This window comes from Schistocerca gregaria, chromosome 5 (assembly GCF_023897955.1).
Source record: "Schistocerca gregaria isolate iqSchGreg1 chromosome 5, iqSchGreg1.2, whole genome shotgun sequence".
In the NCBI taxonomy this organism is placed as follows: Eukaryota; Metazoa; Arthropoda; class Insecta; order Orthoptera; family Acrididae; genus Schistocerca; species Schistocerca gregaria.
In genome coordinates, this window is record NC_064924.1 from 564,306,997 (window position 1) to 564,327,941 (window position 20,945).

Genomic DNA, 20,945 nt, shown 5'->3' on the forward strand with positions numbered 1-20,945 from the left:
TGAAGAGAAATGGAAACCCCAGAGCATCACTCCTGATTGTCGCGCCTTATGGCGGACAGAACGTTGGTATCTCGACACTGTCTGGGGCGTTTCCAGAAACGTCTTCACTGGTCATCGGGGCTCAGTTTGAAGCGAGACTCATCACTGAAGACAATCCTACTCCCGTCAATGGCGATCTAGACCTAAGACGTATGTGCAGACACCCAACTTGATTTCACGGATCCCCCCGTCGGAGGTTCGAGTCCTCCCTCGGGCATGGATCTGTGTGTTATTCATAGCATGAGTTACTTTAAGTTCGATTAAGTAGTGTGTAAGTGTATGAATAATTCCAATCGCTAAGAAACCAGGTGTTGACAGATGTGAAAAGTACCAAACTATCAGTTTAATAACCCATGGCTGCAAAATACTAACGCCATTTCTTTACAGACGAATGGAAAAACTGGTAGAAGCCGACCTCGGGGAAGATCAGTTTAGATTCCGTAGAAATGTTGCAACACGTGAGTCAATAATGACCCTACGACTTATCTTAGAAGAAAGATTAAAGAAAGGCAAACCTACGTTTCTAGCATCTGTAGACTTAGAGAAAGCTTTTGACAATGTTGACTGGAATACTCTCTTTCAAATTTTGAAGGTGGCAGGGGTAAAATAAAGGAAGCGAAAGGCTATTTACAATTTGTACAGAAACCAGATGGCAGTTATAAGAGTCGAGGGGCATGAAAGGGAAGCACTGGTTGGGAAGGAAGTGAGACAGTGTTGTAGCCTATCACCGATGTTATCCAATATGTATATTGATCAAGCAGTAAAGGAAACAAAAGAAAAGTTCGGAGTAGGAATTAAAATCCATGGAGAAGAAATAAAAACTTTAAGGTTCGCCGATGACACTGTTATTCTGTCAGAGACAGCAAAGGACCTGGAAGAGCAGTAAAAGGAATGGCCAGTGTCTTGAAAGGAAGATATAAGATGAACATCAACAAAAGCAAAACGATGATAATGGAATGTAGTCGAATTAAATCGAGTGATGCTGCGGGAATTAGATTAGGAATTGAGACGCTTCAAGTAGTAAGCGAGTTTTGCTATTTGGGGAGCAAAATAACTGATGATGGTCGAAGTAGAGAGGATATAAAATGTAGACTGGCAATGGCAAGTAATTCGTTTATGAAGAAGAGAAATTTGTTAACATCGAGTACAGATTTAAGTATCAGCAAGTCGTTTCTGAAAGTAGCCATGTATGGAAGTGAAACATGGACGACAAATGGTTTGGACAAGAAGGGAATAGAAGCTTTCGAAATGTGGTGCTACAGACGAATGCTGAAAATTAGATGGGTAGATCACATAACTAATGAGGAGGTATTGAATAGAATTGGGGAGGAGAGGAGTTTGTGGCCCAACTTGACTAGAAGAAGGGATCGGTTGGTAGGGCATGTTCTGAGGCATCAAGGGATCACAAATTTAATATTGGAGATAAGCGAGGAGGGTAAAAATCATAGAGGGAGACCAAGAGATGAACACACGAAGCAGGTTCAGAAGGATCTAGGTTGCAGTAGGTACTGGGAGATGAAGAAGCTTGCACAGGTTAGAGGATCATGGAAAGCTGCATCAAACCAGTCTCAGTACTGAAGACCACAACAACAAAAAGTGTAGGAACTGATGACCTCAGCAGTTTGGCCCCATACGAACTTACCACCAATCAACCAACCAACATGATTGTCGCCCGCCTTACAGCCCGGCAGGAGTGACGACCTGGAGTGCCACTTCTTTTCATAACAACCCCCGTTGGTTGTCATCCGCGGCACCATTACAGCACAGCGGTATTTCGACGATATTCTATGCCCCGTTTTGTTGCTCATCCTGGGCTTACATTTCAGTAAGATGAAACTCGTCCGCACACGGCGAGACTTTCTACTCCTTGCCTTCGTGCTTCCCAGACCCTACTTCGGCCAGCAAGGCCGCCGGATCTCTTCTCAATTGAGAGTGTTTGGAGCATTGAGGGTAGAGCCCTCCAACCAACTCGGGATTTGGTCTTACATACCAACTGGACAGAATTTGGCATTACACCCCTCAGGAGGATATCCAGCAACTCCGTCAATTAACGCCAAGTCGAATAACTGCTCGCATAAGGGCCAGAGATTGACTACCTCGTTATTAAGTTGCTCAGTTTGTAAAGATCTATCGCTTTCTCGTCAATAAATCATCCAACTTTTCTGAAATTGTAGTCTTTTGTTTTTCCGTATATGTACATCAAATCTACCGATTTCCGTCCTATTCGGATAATTTTTCGTGGCGCATCTTTCATTTTCTTAGAGTGTATTATTTCACAACAGGAAAACATTACCGATGACTCTTTTCCGCTGGATGCGGGCTTACATAAACAAAGACTGGAATCCACACATCACATCACTGACATGTCTTGCTTTAAGCCGGTATTACACTATAAAATTTCTTTGTCAAAGATTTGATCAAAGATGTGACCAAATATTCCGTTAAATATATTTGACGAAGATCTTTGACGTAGCGCTAGAAGGGGTATTACACTGTCATCAAATTTTTCGTCAAAGTTCAAGATGGCTGACAACAACTTGTTATTAAGCGCAGCAGTTGCACGTACCGTAATTGCATTGTGTGCACATGCGCAAAAGAAGTGGGGGAGAAAAAGGAACCATACATACGAGATTGACAGTCTTAAATTCCTGGGATTACAACTTGATAATAAATTCAGTTGGGAGGAGCACACCACAGAACTGCAGAAACGCCTTAACAAATCTGTATTTGAAGTTCGAGTGTTAGCAGACATAGGCAACATAAAAATGAAAAAGCTACCATACTTTGCCAACTTTCATTCCATAATGTCATATGGTATAATATTTTGGGGTAAATCTTCAAGTCAAACAAAAGTTTTCAGAGTCCAAAAGCGTGTAATACGTATTATTTGTGGAGTAAATTCACGGACGTCCTGCACAAACCTCTTCATAGAAATGGGCATACTAACTACTGCCTCTCAGTATATTTACTCCTCAATGAAATTTGTCCTAAATAATATATCTATCTTTCCAACAAACAACTCAGTTCGTACACACAATATCAGGAACAAAAATGATCTGCCAAGGACTTAAGAGCACTTGCTTTAGTTCAAAAAGGGATCCACTACTCAGGAACACTCATCTTCAATAATTTGCCAGCAAACATAAAAAATTTAGTAACAAATAAAGATCAGTTTAAATGGAGCCTGAAAGACTTACTAGTGGCCAACTCCTTCTACTCCATTGGCGAATTTTTTAAATAGAAACAAATGATTTATTGCATTTATTCATACTATTAGTATTCTTATTTCAGCTTTAAAAAAATTGACATGTTCCACATCCACGAGGATCTGCTGAGCACGGATCTATGGAACGGAAAACTAATCTAATCTGGGTGAAGCTGTGGGTTTTACGACGACACGATAAAAGCATTCAACAAAACTTGTTACGTGAGCTTACAGTGAAAGACGTCAAGTCGTACATCAATTATTTAAGACTGGATGAGCATACATTTCTGTATGTGCTCAGTGAAGTGTATCCTCATATCACACAGCACAATATTCATTTAAGAACTTCTACATATTCAGAAGACAGGCTCAGTGTAACACTCCGATTCCTTGCTACAGGAGAGGGTTATGTTAGAATAGGTTAGGTTAGGTTGGGTCAGGTCAGGTCAGGTCTCCAATCTTCTTCATCTATTTTTGTATTCAGGGTGCCTCACGTTGTAAAGCGCCTCATCAGCTTCATACATCTCTATTAATTTTGTAGCTGTCGGCACACACCAATTGTATTTACCGGCAATTTTTATAAAAACCCTACAGACGACAGAACGCTGCAGCGATGCAGCGATGCTAGCGCTCCATGTGGTAACATGTCACATTGCAGTGAACAGAAGACAAGCGATTTCTTTGATCAAATCTACAGCGAGGCCCTAGATTTGATCAAATATTGGATGACATTTGACAAAGTTCCTATTACACCATCAAATATCTTTGACAAAGATATTTGACAAAGAAATTTGATAGTGTAATACTGGCCTTAGCGATGGAGAGTTAAGTGGCCGCCTGGTCCATGTCCCACACCATGTCCAGCGCTCCAAAGCGACCAGTAAGTTTTTTACTGCGGTGCCTAATATTTTGCATCGTGAGCTTGTTTACCTGGATGGCAACAAGTCAGTTTATCAAAATTCTATAAAATCCGTAGTATGATACCGAGCAAAATACCTGAGAGGAACTCAAAATTTTTACTGGATCATGTAACATAACCTCACCTCTTAGGAACAAATGCTAAATATTGTAAGTAGGCTGTTAAGGTTTTTATGTTGGTAACGCCATGTAGCGCTCTGTATGGAAGTATATATATATATATATATATATATATATATATATATATATATATATATATATGATGACCTTTGAACACTATTAAGGTAAATACATTGTTTGTTCTCTATGAAAATCTTTCATTTGCTAACTATGCCTATCAGTAGTTAGTGCCTTCCGTAGTTAGAATCTTTTATTTAGCTGGCAGTAGTGGCGCTCGCTGTATTGCAGTAGTTCGAGTAACAAAGATTTTTGTGAGGTAAGTGATTCATGAAAGGTATAGGTTATTGTTAGTCAGGGCCATTCTTTTGTAGCGATTATTGAAAGTCAAATTGCGTTGCACTAAAAAAATATTCTGTGTTAGTTTAGTGATGATCAGAATAAGTAAATAGAGAAATGTCTGAGGACGTTCAGTTTTGCTCAGCTGTTTGAAAATCAAATAACGTAAGAGGTTTACCACCACAGTCATTTATAATTTTTTACGGGGACGTTACAATATTTACATGATGACGCACAAAGCACGTGATCCATGGCACTAACGAGGTGAGCTGGTGGTTCATGTTACAGTAATGCGCCAACTGACCATTCCTTAACAACATCAACGCGCAGTGCTGTAGTACTTTTTTACCGAATTAAGATGCTATGGTTCATTATCATCACTAATGAGCTTGCTTAAGTGCAGTTCGGAGTAGCGTGTCGATGACACAGCACGCTTACAAGATCGCCAACATCACCGCATCCTACTTACGAGTCGCAGTTAAAAGCCGAGCCGGCATCGCCCCGCCTGTAATTTCTTCATCTTCGCAGCTCTCCGCTTTGAGTTCATGTCATGTTTTCTCATGCGCTATTCTTAGCGCTGTGATTTCGACCCTCTATTACTGGAAACAGTTTAATGCTGATGCTTTCGTCTGGGTCAAGGTGTCATATCACCCTTTACAACAGTTTCCTTAACTCGTTTTCTCCTCCCTCTCTTTACTCTCTCCCTATAGCTGCTGTATCGTTGGTGACAGATCGCGAACGCTGTTTCTTTGATGACAGTGAGTTTTAACCCACCTTCCTAATTCTATGATGGGTCGTAATTTCCCGTTGTCTCTGGAGCTTATGCTAATAAGAACCCAAATGGCAGACAATTACTGCACTGCGTTGTTTACACGACTTTACTACCTCATTCAATTTTATATTAATTTGGTATTAATTCCACTGTTAAACGCCGAGGAGAGAGAAGATGGGTGGAAAGCGTACACTGAAGGCCTCTGTGAGGAGGAGGGCTCGCTTGAGGACTTGAGAAGAAAGTGGAGACGGTAAGGAAGATACAAGGGGGCCAACGTTACAGTCACAATTAAAGTGCTCTGGAAGAGTTAGATCAATGAAGTCGAGGGGATAGATAACATTCCATCGGGGTATCTAAAAACATTGAGGTAGTGGCACCCAAACAATTGTTCAAGTTGATGTGCAGAATCTATGTGACTCCCGATGTACCATAACACATATTTGTAGAATTTGGGAACAAGTATTATGTTCGAGTATAATGAATTTTCTGGAGACTAGAAATCTACTCTGTAGGAATCAGCATGGGTTTGGAAGAAGACGATCAAGTGAAACCCAGCTCGCGCTATTCGTCCACGAGACTCATAGGGCCATAGACACGGGTTCCCAGGTAGATGCCGTGTTTCTTGATTTCCGCAAGGCGTTCGATACAGTTCCCCACAGTCGTTTAATGTACAAAGTAAGAGCATAGGGAATATCAGACCAATTGTGTGGCTGGATTGAAGAGTTCCTAGATAACAGAATGCAGCATGTCATTCTCAATGGAGAGAAGTCTTCCGAGGTAAGAGTGATTTCAGGTGTGTCGCAGGGGAGTGTGTCATAGGACCGTTGCTATTCACAATATACATAAATGACCTTGTGGATGACATCGGAAGTTCACTGAGGATTTTTGCAGATGATGCCGTAGTATATCGAGAGGTTGTAAAAATGGAAAACTGTACTGAAATGCAGGAGGATCTGCAACGAATTCACACATGGTGCAGGGAATGGCAATTGAATCTCAATGTAGACAAGTGTAATGTGCTGCGAATACATAGAAAGAAAAATCCTTCATCATTTAGCGACAATATAGCAGGTCAAATTCTTTATCATTTAGCGACAATATAGCAGGTCATCAACTGGAAGCAGTTAATTCCATAAATTATCTTGGAGTAGGCATTAGGAGTGATTTAAAATGGAATGACCATACAAAATTAATCGTAGGTAAAGCAGATGCCAGATTGAGATTCATTGGAAGAATTGTAAGGAAATGTAGTCCGAAAACAAAGGAAGTAGGTTACAGTACACTTGTTCGCCCACTGCTTGAATACTGCTCACCAGTGTGGGATCCGTACCATATAGGGTTGACAGAAGAGATACAGAAGATCCAATGGAGAGCAGCGCGCTTCGTCACAGGATCATTTAGTAATCGCGAAAGCGTTACGGAGATGATAGATAAACTCCAGTGGAAGACTCTGCAAGAGAGACGCTCAGTAGCTCGGTACGCGCTTTTGTTGAAGTTTCGAGAACATACCATCAGCGAGGAGTCAAGCAGTATACTTTTCCCTCCTACGTATATCTCGCAAAGGATAACATCAGAGAGATTAGAGCCCGCACAGATGCATACCGACAATCCTTCTTTCTTTGAAGAATACGAGACTGGAATGGAAGGTAGAACCGATAGAGGTACTCAAGGTAACCTCCGCCACACACCGTCAGGTGGCTTGCGGAGTATGGATGTGTATGTAGATGTAGATGTATACTTTCGGAAAAATATCAAACACACAACTCTCAAAATAGCAAGAAGAGATAAGTGCGAAAACTATTGCACAATCAGTTTAACAGCTCTTGCTTCCAAGCTCCTGATTACAATAATATACGGAAGAATGAAAAAAAAAGCTGAGTATGCGTTAAGTGACTCGGTTTGGTTTTAGGAAAGGTAAAGGCACCTGAGAGGCAGTTCTGACTGATCACAGGATTTCTCAATCCAGATATAGCGTTCGGCCATGTGAAATGGTGCAAGATCAAAATTCTGAGAAAAATAGGAGTAAGCTACAGGGAAAGACGAGTGATATGCAAAATGTACACGAACCAAGAGGAAACAAAAGATTAGAAGACCAAGAACGAAGAGCTCGGATTAAAAATGGTTACGACAGGAATGCAATCTTTCATTCCTACTCTGCAGCCTACACAGTGCTTCAGAATTACACCGACGAACTACAAATAAGGATAGGAACACGTGTCCGGAAACATCGTCCAAAGTCGTTACACGGCGTCGAAGTCATTGGGGCCGAGACTGTATATCGCTTCTACTCCTCAGTTACGCATTTTATACCCCCATGTTTACTTGAGACTTTTTTTCTTTTTTTTGTCCAAACTAACACCTCTGAAAGTTGCCTACCACACAGCCTTAGCAATAACAGCACCGGTACATGTATTCACTGTCAAGAGGTATCAAATCGACTTTCGCTTGTAGCTTTCGACTCGTTCGTTTCCGGACCAGGGTCCCTTACCTCAAATTAATGCATTTATCCCACTCCATCATCACTGGAAATTTGTACCAACATCATGGAATCACCCCGTACATGCACACATTAGGCGCCGGCGCTTGTTAACTCCGACGCTCTGTAGCATCGTCGGATGATGTTTCCTACCAGTGGTTCCTCAAGGCACCTCCCACATTCCCTAGAAGTTTGTCGGCGTAATTTTGAAACACCCTGCATACATCGAAGAAACACTGATGAAAATAAAAGAAAGATTCCATAGTGTGATTAAAATTTAAGATGAAAGGATATTAATGATAAGATTCGCACATGAGATTTCTACTCTCCGTGTAAGTGGAGAAGTCTCACAGGATCTGTTTAATGGAATGTACAATCTAACAAGTACAGAGTATGGTTCAAAAATGGTTCAAATGGCTCTGAGCACTATGGGACTTTACTTCTAAGGTCATCAGTCCCCTAGAACTTCACTTAAACCTAACTAACCTCAGGACATCACACACATCCATGCCCGAGGCAGGATTCGAACCTGTGACCGTAGCGGTCGCGCGGTTCCACACTGTAACGCCTAGAACCGCTCGGCCACCTCGGCCGACTAAGAGTACGTACTGAGAGTAAATCGGAAAAAGACAAAGTAATGAGAAGTAGCAGAAATGAGAATAGTTTAAAATTTATCATCAAAACTGAAGGTCACGAAGTTAAGGAATTCTGTTACTTTGGGAGCAAAATAATGCATGACAGACGAAGCAAGGAGAACATAAAAATTGGACAGCACCGGAAAAGAGGCAATTTCTGGGAAAGAGAAGTCTACTTGTGTACAACACAGACCTTAACTGGGGAAGACATTTCTCAGAATGTACGTTTGTAGCACAGCACTGTATGGTAGTGAATCAGGGTATGTGGGTAAACCGGAGCGCAAGAGAACAGAAGCGCTTGAGACGTTATGCTATAGAAGAATGTCGAAAATCAAGTGGAGTAATGAAATAACGAATGCGGAGGCTCTCCGCAGAATCGGTGAGGAAGGGAACATTTGGAAAACTAATGATAGGACACTTGTTAAGGAACTAGGGAATGACCTCCATGGTAATTGAGGGAAATGAACAACGTAAAAACTATCGTAAAAGACAGAAATTGGAATGCGACCCGCAAATAATCAATTGAGGACGTAGGGTGCAAGTGACTCTGAAGTAAAGAGGTTCGTGCAGGAGAGGAATTCGTGGCGCGTCGCATCAAAACAGTCAGAACCACGAAGACTCAAAAAATAAATAAATATAATAAAATAAAATAGGTTTCCCATGTTTCTCTTTTAACCAGGACACAAACTAAAAAAGGCAGTTAATGGGATACATAATATTACACTACTGGCCATTAAAATTTCTACACCGCGAAGATGTGCTACAGACGCGAAAGGAAGAAGACGCTGTGATATGAAAATGATTAGCTTTCCACAGCATTCACACAAGGTTGGCGCCGGTGGCGACACCTCCAACGCGCTGACATGAGGAAAGTTTGCAACCGATTTTTCATAAACAAACAGCAGTTGACCGGCGTTGTCTGCTGAAACGTCGTTGTGATGTCTCGTGTAAGGAGGAGAAATGCGCACCATCACGTTTCCGACTTTGATATAGGTCGGATTGTAGGCTATCGCGGTTGCGGTTTATCGTATCGCGACATTGCTGTTCGCGTTGTTCGAGATACAATGACTGTTGGCAGAATATGGAATCGGTGGATTTAGGAGGGTAATACGGAACGCCGTGCTGGATCCCAAAGGCCTCGTATCACTAGCAGTCGAGATGACAGTCATCTTATACGCATGGCTGTAACGGATCGTGCAGCCACGTCTCGATCCCTGAGTCAACAGATGGGGACGTTTGCAAGACAACAACCATCTGCACGAACAGTTCGACGACGTTTGCAGCAGCATGTACTATCAGCCCGGAGACCATGGCTCCCATTACTCTTGATGCTGCATCACAGACAGGAGCGCCTGCGATGGTGTACTCAAAGACGAACCTGGGTGCACGAATGGCAAAACGTCATTTTTTCGGATGAATCCAGGTTCTGTTTACAGCATCTTGCTGGTCGCATCCATGTTTGGCGACATCGCGGTGAACGCACATTGGAAGCGTGTATTCGTCATCACCATATTGGCGTATCACCCGGGGTTATGGTATGGGGTGCCATTGGTTACACGTCTCCGTCACCTCTTGTTCACATTGACGGCACTTTCAACAGTGGACGTTACATTTCAGATGTATTACGACCCGTGGCTCTACCCTTCATTCGATCCCTGCGAAACCCTACATTTGAGCAGGATAATGCACTAGCACATGTTGCAGGTCCTTGTACGGGCCTTTCTGGATACAGAAAATGTTCGACTGCTGCCTGGCCAGCACATTCTCCAGATCTCTCACCAATTGAAAACGTCTGGTCAATGGTGACCAAGCAACTGGCTCGTCACAATTGGCCAGTCACTACTCTTGATGAACTGTGGTATCGTGTTGAAGCTGCATGGGCAGCTGTACCTGTACACGCCATCCAAGCTCTGTTTGCGTATCAAGGTCGTTATTTTGGTCAGAGGTGGATACTTATTTCTCAGGATCTATCCACGCAAATTGCGTGTAAATGTAATCACATGTCACTTCTAGTTTAATATATTTATCCAATGAATACCCGTCTATCATCTGCATTTCTTCTTGGTGTAACAATTTTAATGGACAGTAGTGTAGATAGGGGAATGAAGAGGAAGCAGTGGTCTATCATAAATATCGGCCACAATTCCGGCCAAGTCTCTGAAATACTGAAATGCTAGAGTCTCGATATCTCTCGCGGAGAGGTCTTCACATAATTTGCCCCTAGTCTTAGTGACTCCGTTGCTGAAGTATTTTTATACTCACTTTCTTTATATTAGCTAACATGGTAATAATTTAAAAAGGAAAGATGCGACTGCTAAAATCCCACTAACGTGAATTCAAATCAAATATAAAGAAATTTTATACAGTGGCTACATCATTAAAAAGAGGCTCTAGACAATGAAATTTATCGACAGATAAAACATTCGCATTGGACCGGGGTTCTAAAATCGGACCTTTCTCTTCCGCGTGACGAAGTGAACTATCAAGACTCACCTGACCGCCTGACTAAAAGCCCCACTCCGCCACTCTCCTACATTCCACGCTCCTCAGTCTCTCCGGCACGTGTTTATGAGCCCTAATTCCTGACTGGCACACTCTATGCAAGAAAGCTACCCTCCAACGTATGCGCTGCTTCAAAGTTGAGGTGAATTCGGAATGTCTGATATCTTTTAACTATAGTGACAACTATCGGTACAGCTTCGTTAATATGTTGCAGTAAATCCACAATTTAAAACACAAGTAAAGAAAGAAATGTATCCATACTAGACACCTACTCCGCCAGATTTCATAGTACTACTAAAGCATTTCCGTAGACCAGGTTGTCCTGCTGTTAGTCAGGCTTATAGCCGCCCATCGTATGCACATTGTGTACAACGACTTTTTTGACTTCGCATGATGCTGCTTCATAGCTCGTGTTTAGCTCTACTGTAATTGGGGTCCTGTTTTCAAGTACCGTACCGTATATAAAAATAAATTTTAATTTTTGACTAAATATCACAAGGTCGGGAAAGTTTGGTTTTACCATTCTCTTAGTTCATAGCAGCTATTGAATCGAAAGTAAAGACAATGCTCCTCGCTTCTTTTTCAGAGGTTTGGAGATATTTAAATATTTTGTTAGCATGGTTTTAAACGAAACTCGCCGACTTCATTTTTAGCATACGCTGAAAACATCGACTTTCCCCAGAGTCAGTATTTCATGCTTTCCTGCTGGAATCCGCAATTTATTAACCACTTTACTGTTAAAAAAATGGTTCAAATGGCTCTGAGCACTATGGGACTCAACTGCTGTGGTCATCAGTCCACTAGAACTTAGAACTCCGTAAACCTAACTGACCTAAGGACATCACACACATCCATGCCCGAGGCAGGATTCGAACCTGCGACCGTAGCAGTCGCACGGTTCCGGACTGCGCGCCTAGAACCGAGAGACCACCGCGGCCGGCCTTTACTGTTCACTGAAACTTTTGTCACCCCTAAGCGAATACAATAAAAGATGCAAAAGTCGCCAAGTAGGACTTCACAGGCAGCATTGAGCTTGTAATACAACAGCGATCTACCAAGAGAACGTTTCCTACTGCAGCTTTGGCGAACTTCTTACAAATACATATAAAATACATGCAGTTAAGATGGACCACTTGGGTGGTACTGGAGCAACTAGATTGAATTACATTTCTCTTCTTAGATGACTAACTGCAGTATTGTGGAAGAAATTAAGTCATTTTCATCCTATTAAATAAGATTATGTATGTGTGTGAATGTCGTACATGAAGAATGCTGATATTTGTATGTAATGTATGAAGGTTTTTCGTTGTCAATTACTGGTTTCTCATGACAAATTCAGCTGCATTACAAATATCTGCGACGTACAAAATATAGCAACACAATTACAACTGTGAAATCAAACAATAACGGGTGTTTCCGCTTATTTATGCGAACGCGATAAATTTCTTTAAGCTGAGATTAATTGCAAATCCATGCAGCAGGTGTCGATTATTTCCAGATTTAAGTGAATTTTGCTACTATTCTCTAGCGTTGTGGCTTCTTTATATAATACAGTCTCATGGGCGAAAAGCCTCATCAAACTTTCGACATCATCCACTATTACGGACAGTATCATCCTATAAAACGTCCTTGGGGTATGACCAAAGTGCCATCTGAAGACTTTTCTTTCGTTAAGAATGGTATGGTCCTATTTGCAGGAACGACAAAGCTGGTCTGATGTTCCGTATGCATGTATTTTGTTCATTAGGCGACGGTGCAGAACTGCATCGACCGCCATCAGGAAGTCGGCGAACATTACATCATCCTGGGCGCCAGTAATTCAAGAAGTTCTCGTAAAAAATCAGTCAATAAACCTCGGCCAAACTCAGTCTGACTAAAAAATACGAAATTTTAGCAAAACCCAGTGGTGAGGTTATCATTGCTGCTTTTCTCCATACGATACATGTATTTATCCAGTTTTGGGTGCTAAATGGATGATGATGATTTTGTTGGCTGCTAAGCACTTAATCTTGTGCTATGCTTCGAGTGCATCCACAGGTGAAAGCATGTTTTATGTACCTGGTCTGTTGCTACAAATGAAAGAATGTGTAGCAATTCCGTCAATGATTAATTCCATACCAAGACTAACGTAGCAAACATTTGGCATTATGATGGAACGCTGGTCGTCTGGAAAATCCAGTCTTCTTCAGGAGCTCCAGTAAACCGGTTCTTCCCCCGAGACGTCCTTGTGGAACTCATCATCGTCTGTCATTTAGCGCAGCAATGACGTCGCTGGAGCACCGGAAGGACTATCTCCAATGAGAGGAAAACAACTCGTTTCTCACGACATTCGCTGCATCTAAGTGACAAGGCGACGGCGGTGCGCTTACTGTCGTAACTGACCGTTTCGATTCCAGGTAACGGTCGCGTAGAATAATTCGAAAGCGATGGAATACAACAGAGACGCAACACCTCGTCCAAAGTGAAGCAAACTGAACAACCCTCCGCCTTGTTTTTGGAAGTCAAACCTGAGTGGCATTGTATATAATAGTCCGCAAGGAAATTACAAACACATTCACCTAAAGTTAAATGAGAGAGCACTCTCTGTGCTGGTGTGTATCACAGATGTACAAAACCACTAACAGATAATATTTTTAAACACTAGGCACTTGAAATAGGATATACTCATAATTTTACTGCTTTTGTTCGAGCACTTATATATTGCGGAAACGTTATGCATGACTTCGAAGAGATATTAGGTAAATGCTTATCTTACAAGTTCGCACACGTACTTCCTCGGTTTCAAATGAACCACAGAAAGACGAGTGACTAAAATGAGGAAGCCACAGCCACTTTCGGCTGGCGTTCGGCTGAAACTAGAAATCGGTTATGTAACATCCGTCGCCAGTTACTGTTTTCAAAGAGGATTCATCGTATTTAGTTGTTTCCCTTTTGTATCTTGTGTTTTATGACACCTTGCTGTTTCGGGGCAAAGGTGCATTGAAGATTTATCACCGACCGCGGTGATCGAGCGGTTCTAGGCGCTGCAGTCCGGAACCGCGCGACTACTACGGTGGCAGGTTCGAAACCTGCCTCGGGTATGGATGTGTGTGATGTCCTTAGGTTAGTTAGGTTTAAGTAGTTCTAAGTTCCAGGGGACTGATGACCTCAGATATAAAGTCCCATAGTGCTCACAGCCATTTGAACCATCTGAAGATTTGTCAGAAACACGTCGCTGTAGATATCACTTGTAATTAAATGTCAGTTAAAGATGCATCAGCTGTAAAATTCCTTAGGAGGATCTAAGATGAACAATAATAATGTTCGAAATTCTAAGCGATCGTTGTGGTCACCTGATGAGAAACATGCAGTTACGGAATCGCAGGAAGTAGGTTTACGTCCTGGTACATGCTAATTTTCTTTTTTTTTCATATCGACTGTAACACATTCTGGAACTTTTTTATGCATTTAGCAGTACATTCTGCAATATGCGAAAATATTTACATTTAACTGTGTACTGTTATTTACATATAAAACTGTTTCCTATCATAAATGAGTTACTTAGATTTCGTGACCTCAGTCTGATTAAAAAAACGAAAGTTGCAATTGTTGCGAGAGAAACAGACAGCAATGACATTTATATTATTTTTGTTGTCGCAAATATTTGACCGTTTCTTTTTCCGAATATGTCGCTACTTCCGAGAGTGTGGTTAGACAGAAATGCAAGAGGTGTGAGTCAGATGAGCAGCAATGACATTTTGTTCTTGCCTGTCACAAACATTTCGCTACTAATTTTCCGAATGCGTTGCGATTTCCATTGGTGTGGTTAGGCAGGAACCTAAAGCTCTGCTTAAACTGCCGCGAATGAAAGGAGGAGCAACCATATTTATAGTCTTGCTTGTCACGAATATTTAGCTCCGATGCAAACCTTAACAACGCTTTCGTAAATGTGGCGGTAAACATTAAGATCACACCGTACAGCGACTGACGGACGTCAGGTGACCAATTTCCGATTTCAGCCGAGCCCTAGTTCCTCGCCGTGCCTTTTAAGGTTAGTCACTCGTTCGTAATGGCTTCAGAAAACATGGGGGCTAGCAGTATAGCGTGGCATCGTAGGAAACGCTAAATAACATAACAACAGCCGCTCTATGCATACTCTATCTCCCTGAATAATTCTGTTGATTTCTCCGATCCTTTTGTCCGTCTAAAGCCGACTGAAGCCACGCGGTAGTTTTCGTTCATCATTATCTAAATTTTCAAGCAATAAACGTTGATTACGGTGAAACATATAAGACACTTGTTGTCGGTATTTTCGTTCGGTCGTTGAAACTACAAGAAAATACCTGTATTTTTCACCAGACGCGTTTCGCTTTATTGACGGAGAGTATTATCAGAGGTTTGTAATTAAAGATATTTATAATTTGATTTGTTTTTGAGATCGAAAACCAGTTCGTTAACAATATGTTGTTTTTTACTTGTTAACGAACTGTTTTTAGATCTCTGAAACAAATCAAATTACAAATACCTTTAATTATAGACCACTGGTGATGCTTTACCTCAATAAAGCGAAAAGCGTCTGGTGAAAAAAAAACATGAATTTTCTTGTAGTTGCAAGGACGAAAAGAAAATATCGTCAGGCATTGTAAAGCAGCTACGGACAATATGGTCACACAAATGAAGAAAAGAAGGCACTACTGGCTTCAGCAAACAATTGTCTGAAATTATCCATTTGTTGAAACCAGTCATTTTACTCAAACTTACTCTATCAGGGCTCATCATATGATTCAAGTGTCTGCTTTTCGAGCTTTTTACAACTGATGCCCAACATTACATACGTTTACTGTATGTCAGAACTACGTCTTATTCGCGCAGAAATATTCGGTGCCGTGGCAGATAGCTTCCAACAAGCACTATACGAGAGCTCTGCTCAAATTGTTTTTTCACACTTTCTTCAAGAAGAAATTTGAAACAAGCCAGGTCATTTGTACGCTCCCAATCAATCAAAATTACTATAAAACTGTGCCACTTTTTACTTTGACGATTTCGTACTGATATTTATTTGTATACTTTCAGCCCTTTTGTACTTTGTCATCTCGTTTCAGTCTACATGCTATAAACATGATTTCTATGGGAACAGAACCGGCAATTTGTGTAGGACACCAGTTTTTATTTTAATACACTGTATCTTCCAAAAACTAGGCATCCAGCATAAAAGAAAAATGTAGACGAGCTCATCTGGTAACGCCGTACAATGATGTCACAAGCCTCCCTAACAAAACAAGCTGCCCTTAGTTGGGTGAGGCATTGCGATGGGAACGACAAGTTGTGGTTGGCTTGGCAGCTGCGGCTGTGTCACTTCAGACACCACTATATTTTCGATTTTGAGCAACGGTATGATGGCAACATTGATGGCGCCCATACTGAAGTCTATGAGATACACGTTTTGTTGGTGCTGGATGCTGATAACAAGCAGTCATTTTGTAAATAGCTTTTTATATACAGGGTGTTAAAAGAGTGTCCAGTATTTTAAGAGGTGCTAGTACACACGAAAAGAAGAAAGGAAACATGCGCTCTAAAATGCATACCTTAAGATTTATGGGTACTTGTTCATCTTCAATACTATGAAAGAGATCTCTTCTACTGCAAGCCCTTGCATTCAATATTTTGAGAGGAGATAGTGTGGACCAAACATCTAAAAAAGGTCAGCAAACATGGGATCTAAAACACATACCTTAAGAGCTATAGCCGCGCTGGGTAGGAGGGTACTTTGAGGTGTCTCGTCACCGTCCTCGAGGCTCCTTCCCGTCGGAGGTTCGAGTGCTTTCTTGGGCATGGGTGTATGTGTTGTCCATAGCGTAAGTTAGCCTAAGTTAGATTAAGTAGTGTGTAAGCTTAGGGACCGATGGCCTAAGAAGTTTGGTCCGATAAGATCTTACCATAAATTTACAAATTTTTAAGAGCTATAAACAGTTGTTCAATGGAATAGATGTGTTTCACAGTATCGAAGAAGAATTAGTGCTCATACCTCTTGACGTGTGCATTTTAGAGCCCATGTTTACGGACATTTTGTTACATGTTTTGGTCAGAAGAACCTCCTCTCAAAATATGGAAGCAAAGAGCTTGCAGTAGAAGAGATCTCTTTCATAGTATCGAATATGAGCAAGTACCCATGGAAAAACTAGAAAAACTGGTAGAAGTCGACCTCGGCGAAGATTAGTTTGGATTCTGCAGAAATGTTGGAACACGTGAGGAAATACTGACCCTACAACTTATCTTAGAAAATAGATTAAGGAAAGGCAAATCTACATTTCTAGACTTAGAGAAAGATTTTGACAATGTTGACTGGAATACTCTCTTTCAAATGTGGCAGGGGTAAAATACAGGGAGCGAAAGGCTATTTACAATTTGTACAGAAACCAGATGGTAGTTATAAGAGTCGAGGGGCATGAAAGGAAAGCAGTGTTTGGGAAGGGAGTGAGACAGGGTTGTAGTCTGGCCCCGATGTTATTCAATCTGTATATTGAGCAAGCAGTAAAGGAAACAAAACAAAAATTCGGAGTAGGTATTAAAGTCCATGGAGAAGAAGTAAAAACTCTGAGGTTCGCCGATGACATTGTAATTCTGTCAGAGACAGCAAAGGACTTGGAAGAGCAGTTGAACGGACTGTACAGTGTCTTGAAAGGAGGATATAAGATGAACATCAACAAAAGCAAAACGAGGATAATGGAATGTAGTCGAATTACGTCGGGTGATGCTGAGGGAATTAGATTAGGAAACGAGACGCTTAAAGTAGAAAACAAATTTTGCTATTTGGAGAGCAAAATAACTGATGATGGTCGAAGTAGAGAGGATATAAAATGTAGACTGGCAATGGCAAGAAAAGCGTTTATGAAGAAGAGAAACTTGTTAACATGGAGTATAGATTTAAGTGTCAGGAAGACGTTTCTGATAGTATTTATATGGAGTGTAGCCATGTATGGAAGTGAAACATGGACGATAAATAGTTTATACAAGAAGAGAATAGAAGCTTTCGAAATGTGGTGCTACAGAAGAATGCTGAAGATTAGATGGATAAAACACATAATTAATGAGGAGGTATTGAATAGAATTGGGGAGAAGAGGAGTTTGTGGCACAACTTGACAAGAAGTAGGTACCGGTTGGTAGGACATGTTCTGAGGCATCAAGGGATCACAAATTTAGCATTGGAGTGCAGCGTGGAGGGTAAAAATCGTAGAGGGAGACCAAGAGATGAGTACACTAAGCAGATTCAGAAGGATATAGGTAGCAGTAAGTACTGGGAGATGAAGAAGCCTGCACAGGATAGAGTATCATGGAGAGCTGCATCAAACCAGTCTCAGGACTGAAGACAACAATAACAACAACAACAACCCATAGACCTTAAGGAATGCATTTTAGAGCTGACGTTTACTGGACTTCCTTTCGCAACAGTATCCGAATCCTTCCGCGAATGCAGTTAGGCTGCGACAATGAATAGCAGTAGACGCTGCTCTGCAGCGTCCGGCATACAGAGATTTGTGTCGCATGGGTGGACGTGCCCGGATACCCGAGGAGCTATAGGCGACCTCTCGCGCTACGCGGGAAAACAGGGCTCGATTCCCGGTACGGAACGAATTTTCACCTGTCGCCGATGAGTTCGCTCAGTGCCCCACTGCACCTAAATGTGAGATATTTAGTATTTGTTTGTTATTAAAACCTCAATATCACCTCAAAAATCAAATGAAACCGTGAAGCTGCAACCTCGGTCGGAACTAAATTCCAATTCTTTAAAGGATTGGAGTCCCATGTGTAACATAAATTCAAACATCTACTTATTTTCCGAATGTGTTAATGTGTTAAATGGTTCAAATGGCTCTGAGCACTATGGGACTTAACACATATGGTCATCAGTCCCCTAGAACTTAGAACTACTTAAACCTAACTAACGTAAGGACATCACACAACACCCAGTCATCACGAGGCAGAGAAAATCCCTGACCCCGCCGGGAATCGAACCCGGGCGTGGGAAGCGAGACCGCTACCGCACGACCACGAGCTGCGGACAATGTGTTAAATATATGACGCTAAGCAAGTAAGCGAGAATGTTTTGTAAGGGATTAAAATTCTGTGTAAAGTTTGTTGAAAGTCGCTAGTTGTTCTCATCCTCAAATACTGGATGGACTGAGTCAGGGTGCTTGCGAGCTGACGGTTACGTTGCCTCAGTTCAAACAGTTTCTACCTGTACTATTCGTCTCGTTGAGTTAAAACTTTTAACGTAAGATTATACTTGCAAATGAGGAGATTATGGCAGCATTTAAAATTTTTAAATTTTGTCGATAGTTACGCGAAATATTGAAAATCAATTTTTTTTGGCCCTGGAAGCTCTTAGATAGGCAATCTGCAACTGGGATTGGGTTCCGGGGTAGTCTGTACTCTACGGGGCTGAAAGGGGGGGGGGGGGGGGGGCGGAGGAAGTCGATTAATGCCAGAAAATAAACTTAGGTAGAACTGACATGTAAATGGCCGCAAAGTTTAACTTTTGCCAATAGCCCAGTGACAACTTTGTTCCGTATCGCGCACTTATCATTACAGCATTATTTAGAGCTCAGACGAGGCCGCGCGGGATTAGCCGAGCGGTCTATGGCGCTGCAGTCATGGACTGTACGGCTGGTCCCGGAGGAGGTTCGAGTCCTCCCTTGGGCATGGGTGTTTGTGTTTGTCCTTAGGGTAATTTATGTTAAGTAGTGTGGAAGCTTAGAGACTGATGACGTTAGCAGTTAAGTCCCATAAGATTTCACACACATTTGAACATGTTTTGAAACAGACGACAGAGAGTCCTGTTAGTAGGTCTTCCTGCGTGCCAATCGCGAGGGGTATAAGAAACAGGGGGAAGGGGAGTAAAAGGGCTAGAAGACACTGGTATCCGGTACCCTCCGCAACAAACCACAAAGTGGCTTGCGAAGTACGTGAACAAATGTGGTATAGCCGGAGGACGAACGTGTATGAAATCCGTGTGCAGCGGTTTGAAGCGTCATGTGCCGCAGCGTTGGATCGGAGGTAAAAATAAGTGTACGGGAGCGGCCACTAAAAAGAAGACTTGCACAAGGCGTTTTCTCGGGAGACGGTGCGGAGCAATTACTGCCCGCAGTCCGTTCTGCTCTGCCTTCCGTCATAACGCCGACACCGCGCCGACAAATAGCGCCGCCGACCTTGAAGCGTGTTTGCAGCCACCGCGCTAGGACAATGGGCGCTGAGTTTATAACGGCAGCACGCGACCCGCTGGCCAATGGTAGCAAACACTGATAGAGGGGAGGCTAGGCAGGGCTTAATCCCACGAGCCCCAGGGGTTTATGCCAGAAACCGCGGTCTCTCTCTCTTTTTTTTTTTTTTGCCACTAGTTTTCGCATAAAACCACAGAGACTTCTGACAGTACAGTGAGGTATTTCTACGAATGTAGTACATTGTTGCAGTCACTTGCAGCATTCAAAACAAGTGTCGGCGCGGAGATTGTGCTACGCACTCGTAGTAGCTTCTGACATGCTGCTGGATGTATAGTGTCCATATTGATGAAATCGTGACGGTGAAAAAAAGTATATGTAAGTTCTTACAACGTAAATCTGAGTTTGTACTACTGCTTTTATGTGTAGTATCGAAATGAAACCACTATGTCAATACGTACTGTAGTTGTGATACATGATTTATTAAATTTTAGGACCCTTTTTGCTTATTATTTTGTACCATAATTTGTTTTAGGCGCTAAGTGTTCATGAACGTTTCGTGTTGTGGGATTACATCTACGAAAAATGCGAATTTTTTTCTAAATACATCTCATGAAATGATGGGTGGCTGAAAACTGTATGTCCCAGAGGCTCAAAACCTAAAGCTCCTTCTTAAAACAATGGATTGTTTAATTTTTGCCAATTTCATCTTATATTCGTTGCTTATTATGATAATAATGGTTAATT